We start from the raw sequence: 9133 nt of genomic DNA, 5'->3' as shown, positions 1-9133 counted from the left end.
GTTAAGGTACATATGAAAGGAATGATTTCAATGAGCCCAGACTCTTGCCTCTTCCCATACATATGTTGTTGTTCAGTCGCTCAGTCATGTCCAATTCTTTGTGACCCCATGGACTGCAGCATGCCAGGCTTCCTTGTCCATCACCATCTCCTGGAGCTTGCTTAAACTCATGTTCACTGAGTCAGTGATGCCATCCAACCATCTCTTCTTCTGTTGTCCCCTTCTCCTCCTACCCTCAATCTTTCCCAGCATCAGGGTTCTTTCCGATGAGTCAGTTCTTTGCATCAGGTGGCCAAAGTATTGGAGCTTCAGCTTCAGCATCAGTCTTTCCAGGGTTGATTTCTTTTAGGATTGACTGGTTTCATCTCCTTGCTGCCCAAGGGACTCTCAAGAGTCTTCTCAGGCACCACAGTTGAAAGACATCACTTTTTTGGTGCTCAGCCTTCTTTATGTCCAATTTTCACATCCGTACTCGAATACTGGATGTCATATCCTGTCCTACCACCCTGCCTGGAACAGCCCATCACTCCTTAAGGATCAGAGAGATGGAACCTTACTTACCAACTTAATATTTTCAAGTGTACAGTTTAGTCGTGTTATGTAACCAGCCTCTAGGACTTTTTCATCTCACAAAACCAAAGTTCTACATCCATTCATCAACGTCTCCCCAATTCCCCCTTCCCTCAACCCCTGGCAGCCACCATTCTGCCTTCTGTCTCTTAATTTTGACTACTCTATATACCTCAGGTAAGTGGGATTACACAGTATTTATCTTTTGGTGACTGGCCTATTTCAGTTAACCACTTAGTCCTCAAGGCTATGTCTGCTGTCTGCCTTATAACATGTATAGGAATTTCCTTCTTTTTAAAGGCTAAATAATACTCCATTGTATGAATATATGGCATTTTGTTTATCCATTCATTTGTTGGTGGACATTTATATTGCTTCCACTTATTCTCACCGCTTTTAAAAATTAGTGTCATCACCAGCTCACACAAAAGAATAACCCACACTCTCTGACCTGCTTCCTACACTGCACTGTCATCTGTATGTCAGAGGCTGACCCTCCTCCCACTTTCTTCCATACCGTCCCTCCTGTGTCTCCCTTCCTTTCTTACCCTCACATACATCCCTGCTCCCTCTCAACCAATCCCAGTTCTGGGACTTTCATTTTATTAATGTATTTTCAAAATTATAGCTGAGATATAATTGGCCAATGAGTATATGTGTGCTAAGTCACTTCAGTGGTGTTGGACTCTTTGGACCTCTTACACTGCAGGCTTCTCCGTTCATGGATTCACCAGGCAAGAATACTGGTGTGAGTTGCTATGCCCTCCTCCAGGGGATCTTCCCAACCCAGAGATTGAACCCGTACCTCTTATGTCTCCTGCATTGGCAGGTGCGCTCTTTATCACTAGCACCACCTGAGAAACCCATAATTGGCCTATCCACCATTGTGCAAAATTTTTTTTCCCAAGTCAGTTCCCTTTATTAAATGGTCATTTTTCACAGACCAGAAATACAAAATAAATGTAGGAATAGGCCCTGGTTAGGAGCTACAGACCTGTCCTCACAGGACCCCTGCCTGCAGCAACTTGTACAGGACAAGCAGCAGCTACATCCCAAAGGTCAGGAAGGCAGGAGGCGTGTTGGGATCCGGCCCCACCCAATGTCTCCCTGGATTATAAAGATCCATCTTCTGAAGCCTCAGGGTGAGACACCTCTCCTGAGGCCCCAGGGAAGTGCAGGCTAGCAGGAAAGCTTGTTCAGATGGCACAGAATCCAAGGACTACATTTCATAGGAGAAAACGGGTACCAAAACACAAGTGGGGAGACTAGGGCTGGGACAGGGCAAGCCCCAGGAGACAGAATCTTCTTCCTCTCTATTCATCAGATCCTGAGACGGAGTCTTCTGAGCTGGGGAGAGAACTGGCTAGTTCCTCTTCTTCAGAGTCTTCTTCTTTTTGCTCTTGTTCTCTCCGGAAGAGCTCTCATCACTGGACACAAACTCTTTGCTCTTGAAGCTCTCACTCAGCTGCCTTGATGAAGACTTCAGTGACAAACCCCTGGAGGGTGTGGATTTCTTCTCCATTTTCACCTTGACTTTCTTCTTCTTCTTGAACTTGTCCCTCTTAGAGGACTCTCCCCAGCCCCCTTCATGTTCTTTCATGGCTTTTTCATATTCCCTCCTGGCATCCTCAGCCTTGCGATCCCACTCCTCTTTCTTCTCCTTGGACATTCCCTTCTAGATCTCACCTGCCTTCGTGGAGAGATCTGTGATACTGATGCCCAGATGGTCTGACTTGATCTTCTCTCGGCTGGCGTTGAGCCACAGTATGTAGGCAGACATGGGCCTCTTGGGGGTATTAGGGTCTTTGCCCTTCTTTACCTCCATGGGTTTCTTGCAACTCTTGCAGTCCTTGGCCATCTTGGCCTTTTTGAGCTGCTTCCTTCTTCTCTTCTCGATCACTATCACCCTCATTATTGGAGGAGCAGGCAGAGGCGTTGCTGTCAAACTCCTCTGCCACGTCTTCCTCCTCTTCACCCGGGTTGAATGACTAATAAGTCTCTTCTCTGGAGTCATTGCTGCTGTCATTGGCGTTCTCCTCCTGGATCTTGCCCTCCTCCTTCATCCGCTCCAAGTAAGCATCATGCTGGTCTTCCTCCGAGTCCGTATTCATCGTAGCTGGGGTTCATGCCCTCTTTCAATCCTCGGTTTTTGATGAGTTTCTTGGCATTGACAAAGTCAAACAGCTTTCCATTCTCCTCCCTCTCAATGCTGCTGACCGTATACCAGGTGCCCTGCTTGGTCTCAATTTCAAAGTCAAAGGAATGCATGTGGTGGTACCATGGGCGAAGTTGACAAAGGAGATCTCGTAAAAGCAGATGTGCACGGGCAGCTTGTGGATGTAGATAAAGCCCCACTCAAGGGGGTACAGCAGCCCTGAGCTGGCCTTGTAGGAGCAGGAGATGCACTGGACCCCTAAGTGCCCTTAGAAGTTGCCGGGGACTGTGATCTTGTGGTTCACCAGCACTTTCATGATCTGGCTGACCATCTCGTAGAGGGATCCCAACATGTTCTTGGTGAGCCGCCCCTTGAAGCGCCTCTCCACTTCCTCCTCATTCACGTTGAGAGTCAAGGAGATGTCCTCATCCTTGGAGAAGAGGAGGATGAGGAAGTGGTAGTGGGTCTGGCCCTGCTTGATGCGGGGGTCCAGGCTGATCACAAAGAACATCTGGCGCTGGTCCTTGTGGGGCAACAGGAAGAGCCACAGCACCATGGTGTAGGGGATCTTGTAGTCGAAGGTCTTGCCGTGCAGGTGCAGGGAGATGGGGTAGATGCGGATGTCATAGTGACCTCAGGGAGTCAGACACTGCAGCTCCCGGAAAATGCAGATGTTGTCTCCAGTGGCCTGGATCACGTCCGCCTTTGACAGTATGTTCTGGGCGAAGGCCTCAGCGGGGTCTACACCATCTTCCTGGGTGGGCAGCATGTGGAAGCACACCTCCATGAGAGAGACCTCCGCGTCATCATTCTGGTGGAATTTCAGTGTCACCTCATTCTTGCCTGTGATGTACTGGGACACGTTGCTGAGAGGGATCTCGAAGACCTGCTGGTCGCCAATGTCGAAGGAAAGCAGCTGCCCACCAAACTTCACAGTTCCCAAGTTCCAACCCTTCACACATAGGTCGTTCTCCATTAGCGCCAGGCGATAGTGAGTTTTGAAGAAATCAGAGAGTTTCTCAAATGCCAATTCTTGGAAGCCGTCGTACTTGTAGACATGGCCGTTCTTTGTGAGCAGTTTAAGCCCGTGGCCCAGAGCTACCCGGTGCCAGATGCCTTCTGTCAGCTCTCTGGCCGGGATGTTGTCCACTTTGCCCGTCTTACTGTTCTTAAAGTTGATGCCCTGGTGGCTCAACCTCAGCTGACTGTCATTCATGGAGCCTTTCACCTCCTGATACATGTCATTGAACTCCAGGGTTTCTGCCATGCTGACCTAGCCCTGTTGGTCCACTCCAAAACTCCTGGGTGGGCATGCAGATGCAGGGCGCACTGGGGATCTCCTCAAGCTGGAGCCTCGCAGCCATCTGAGCCCAAGCATTGGGAGTGCCAGGGACGGGGTGCACGGTGGGCGGGCAAGGGCCAGGCCAGGTCGCTGGGCAGGCTCTTCCCGCATGCGCAGCCCCGTGTCCCGCCACCCATTGTGCAAATTTCAGGTGACAATGTGTCAGTTTGATACATTTATATATTGCAATATGATTGCCACTAAAGCATTAGCAAACACCTCTATCATGTCACATAATTATCATTTCTATTTGTGGTGCAGAAAATTAAGATCTAGTTTCTTAAAAGGGAGCTCTGGTATACTGGAAATGATGGGAAGGTAAATTGATGCAGCCACTTTGGAAAACAGTATGGAGATATCCAAAAAACTAGAAATAAAACTACCATATGATCCAGTAATTCCACTTCTGGGTATATATCCAAAGAAAATGAATATGCTAATTCAAAATGATACAATATGATTCAGCAGCTCCATCTCTGAGTATTTTTCTAAAGGAAAAAAACACTAATTTAAAAACATACATGTATAAAATAAACAAGGTTCTACTGTATAGCATAGGAAACTATTTTCAGGATTCTGAAATTAACCATAATGGAAAAGAATATGAAAAAGAGTATAACTGAATCACTTTGCTGTATACCAAAAACTAACACAACATTGTAAAGCAGCTATACTTCAATAAAAATAAGAAGATAATGCACCCCTAAAAGAGAAAAGATACATGCACCCCAATGTTCATAGCAGCAATATTTGCAATAGCCAAGATGTGGAAGCAACCCAAGTGTTCAACAACAAATGAATGGATAAAGATGTGGCATATATTGTATATGTGCAATGGAATACTACTCAGGCATAAAAAAGAATGAATTTTTGCCATCTGTAACAACATGGGTGGATCTGGAGGGTATTATGCTCAGTAAAATAAATCAGACAAAAGAAAATACTGTATGTTGTCACTTGTATACGGAATCTAAAAAATAAAACAAGTGAATGAATATAACAAAACAGAAATAGATTCACAGATACAGAAAACAAACTAGTGGTTACCAGTGGGGACAGGGAAGAGGGAGGAGCAAAATAGGAGTAGGGAACTAAGAGATACAAACTAGTATGTATAAAATAAATAAGCAGGACTTCCCTGGTGGTCCAGTGGTTAAGAATCTGCCTGCCAATGCAAGGGACACCAGTTTGATTACTGCTCCTGGAAGATTCCAGATGTGGCAGAGTGACTACGTCTGGGCGACACAGCTACTGAGCCCATGCTACAGAGACTACTCCGCAACAAGAGAAGCCACAGCAATGAGAAGCCTGCACACTATAACTAGAGAGTAGCCCCTGCTTGCTGCAGTTGGAGAAAACCTGAGTGCAGCAATGAAGACTCAGAGCAGCCAAAAATAAATAAATAAATAAATGAAAAAAACCAATTTACTGTTTAAAAAATGCATAAATAAGTTATGATGATATATTGTGTAACACAGGGAATATAGCCAATATTTTATAACTTAAAATAAGCTATTAAATTTTTGAATCATTATGTTGTACATCTGAAATTAATATTGTAAATCTATTTAAAAAATTAAAAACATCTAGTATCTTAGCAACTTTGAAGTTTATAGTGTAGTATTGTTGATTGTAATCACCATACTGTGTGGGCCTTTCATTTTAGACACGAAACTCTAACCCTGGGCTTCTGTAAGACTGTCACTGTTTCTTTTTCTGCTGAGAAACACATCATATCAGCTTCCAGTGCTGCTGGTTCCTAAGCCCGAAGGTCCAGCTAGAGCTTTTTCAGGTCAGTGAATTCTCCTATATGGCCCCCTGCTGCCACCTGCTGGCTGTAGTCATTATTGCTTCTATGAGCCTGTTCTCTAAGGGATTCAGTTCAGTTCTGTCCCACCGTCGTGTCCGACTCTTTGCGACCCCATGGATTGCAGCACACCATGCTTCCCTGAGCTTGCAGAGCTCCAACTCCCAGAGCTTGCTCAAATTCATCTGCATCAAGTTGGTGATGCCATCCAACCATCTCATCCTCTGTCGCCCCCTTCTCCTGCCTTCGATCTTTCCCAGCATCAGGGTCTTTTCCAATAAGTCAGTTCTTGGCATCAGGTGGCCAAATATTGGAGTTTCAGCTTCAGCATCAGTTCTTCCAATGAATATTCAGATTGGTTTGATCTCCTTACAGTCCAAGGGACTCTCAAGAGTCTTCTCCAACACCACAGTCCAAAAGCATCAATTCTTTGGTGTTCAGCTTTCTTTATGGTCCAACTCTCACATGACTACTGGAAAAACCATAGTTTTGACTAGATGGACTTTGTCAGCAACATAATGTCTCTAAGGGGTTAACCCTTCCAATATCATCATCCATCATGGGATAAAATTTCCAACTACTTGTAATTTTTTCCCTTCAGTATTTTCACCCTGCCCTGCTTTTAAAAGTAAGACCATTTAGCGAATCTATGTTCAGGTTACACATACTCTCATCAGCCTCATCCAAATACAGAGAAAAAAAAAACTCTCTGTATTTATTTGGTCATTTCATTTTGCAAAGGGACAGAGAAAATTTCCAAAATGTTTATCAGGTCTCCTTATCTCCCTGGAAACAGTTATATTATAATTAAATAAGTTGAACTATGGGTAAGTCTACAAAGTCCCAAGTTTTCTTGGAAACTCCTTAAATGTTTCCAAAATCTTTTGAAAATATTTCAAAATAAAACAAGATTGTTTTTTGTTAACACAAACATAAAAATGAAACCTGTAGAATTACAAGAACCACTTTGCAGACTGTTGGTTCATTTTGAAATAAGGTCATCCAAGAATGGAGAGTAGATCTTCTGTTTATGGATGAAACTAATTTGTGAATGGGCAAAACTGAAAACACATAAAGGTCCAAGCCCGAGTATTGGGGGTAAGGGATTAAAAATGTGTTCCTAACTATATCTTTATACATTATAAAATGTTTATTTCACCTTATCCCTGGCTTCCTGCTTTAGCTTCCCACTTCACGTTGGACTGTCTCCAGCACATGTACATGATAGACATCCATCCTGTCATAACAGATGTGGCCAGTGGCACTGGATATATTTTTTAAGGTCAGTGTAAGGATGAAGGAGAGAGGTGGGTGTCAAAGTTGATGATAGAGTAATGTTCTGGGAATTCAGCCTGGGGAAACATAGTGGCTTTCTTGTGGTTAGGTAGAAGGAATAGATTGCAGTCTAATCTATGAGATACAAAAGGAGGGAGTCAGATTTCAGCTACTAGAGGCTTCAGAATTTGCTTTGATAGGAAGCGGCTCAAGTGGCGATCTGTAGTAAAGGAAGGCCTTCTGGGGATCCATCTTTGAGCTGAATTTGTCTAACAATTTACATAAAGTTGAGAAAATGCTGATCATCATTCAAAAAATGGGAGTAGCTGATGATTTAAGGGGAGACTTCAGTTTTTCCCTTTTTTCACTGTGTTCTGCTGTACTGTACTGTCAATTGAAGAAAAATGCATGACCTGAAAGTGCAAATTATGTTTTATTTAGGGACCTCCTGGTAGGCTCCAGTTCATAGGGCCACAAAGAGTTGGACGTGACTGAGCATGCATTGAGGACTATAGCTGGAGGACAGCCACTCAGTTCTGAGGAACTGCTCCAAAGAGGTCAGGGAGGAGCCAGGATATACAGGAGGTTTTGCTGGGGAAAAATGTAGTTGAACATCAAAAGATTACTGCTAAAGCAGACATTTCCAATTAACGACTTTAGTGTTTTTATGAGACTATGTAAGAGTCTGGGGTCATTGAAATCATTCCTTGAATATGCATCTTAACCATCTAGGGCCAGTATCCTGTTTTTCTCCATCTTAAGTCCCCTCAGGGACACCACTGGGGCTGAGGAAGAAAGGCAGCTATAGAGGCTGACTGTAGGCAACATTTGTTGTATACTGGAATGGCAGGCAACATTTTTTTGTCTGCATTGCTCTAGTAGGAAGTAAGGGAGAGAAACTGGACTCAGCTTCAAGCAAGGGGTCAATGAAACATCCCTAGGTGTGTGGCAACTTCTCTTCTAGCTAGGTTGAGCTAAGGAAATATATTAAAATCACATAAAACTTGTGTCCTCTGAAGCCTTGGCACTCTGCTAGGACACTGGAGCCACACCAAGGTTATGAGTGGGGAGTCAAGCTGTGATATCGCCCTGAAAGATAAGAAAAGGAGGGGATCTTTAGTTAACGTTATCATGAAAATACCATCACCGATTTGATATTTTCAGGTGGAGGGGCCAGGTGGATCAGGATCAGGTGGATCAGGGGCCAGACATTACCAGGTAGACTTGCTCTTGACACAGGGGTCTGTTGATGGTACCAGGAGAAAACATGCTAGTAGCTGAAATCATTATGAAACATCTCAAAAAATACTGTCAATGGAAGCAACCTAAAGGTCCATTAACAGAGGAATGGATAAAGAAGGTGTGGTACATATATACAATGAATACTACTCAGCCATAAATAGAATGAAATAATGCTGTTTGCAGCAACATGGATGGACCCAGAGATTATCATACTAAGTGAAGTAAGCCAGAGAAAGACTACTGTCATATGATATTTATATGTGGAATCTTAAAAAATTATACAAATGAACTTATTTACAAAATATATATAGACTCACAAGAAAGAAAACAAACTTTTTACCAAAGAGGAAAGGAGGGTCGGTGTGGGGAGGGATAATTTAGGAGATTGGAATTAACATATGTACACTCCAGCTGTCTAAATTCAAACCCATTTTCTTAAACACGATGTTTTACCTTCTAAGGCCCGTGTGTTTAGTTTTAAAACTGTAATGGTGCTTTAAAAGTTTGTAACAATACACATGCCCCTCACTTTGGAATAAACGTTTATGGTGACATTATTGGTTACTTATCCAGCATCCACTCATTCCTTATCCTAAATATAGGTAACCAACAAGGACTTACTGTATAGCACAGGGAACTGTATTCAATATATTGCAATAGTCTATAAAGCAAAGAAATTTGAATAAGAATACATACACACACACACACACACACACACACACACACACACACACACACACAC

The 9133-nt window shown here is 43.6% G+C and overlaps 1 pseudogene; it reads right to left on the bottom strand.

Annotated features, from left to right (window-relative positions):
* Positions 1–1883: 1883 nt before the first annotated feature.
* On the bottom strand, positions 1884–3992 carry LOC136154046 (FACT complex subunit SSRP1 pseudogene; annotated as a pseudogene).
* Positions 3993–9133: the final 5141 nt, after the last annotated feature.

The sequence above is a fragment of the Muntiacus reevesi genome, chromosome X (assembly GCF_963930625.1).
Source record: "Muntiacus reevesi chromosome X, mMunRee1.1, whole genome shotgun sequence".
NCBI lineage: Eukaryota > Metazoa > Chordata > Mammalia > Artiodactyla > Cervidae > Muntiacus > Muntiacus reevesi.
This window is presented reverse-complemented; position numbering and strand designations above follow the sequence as displayed.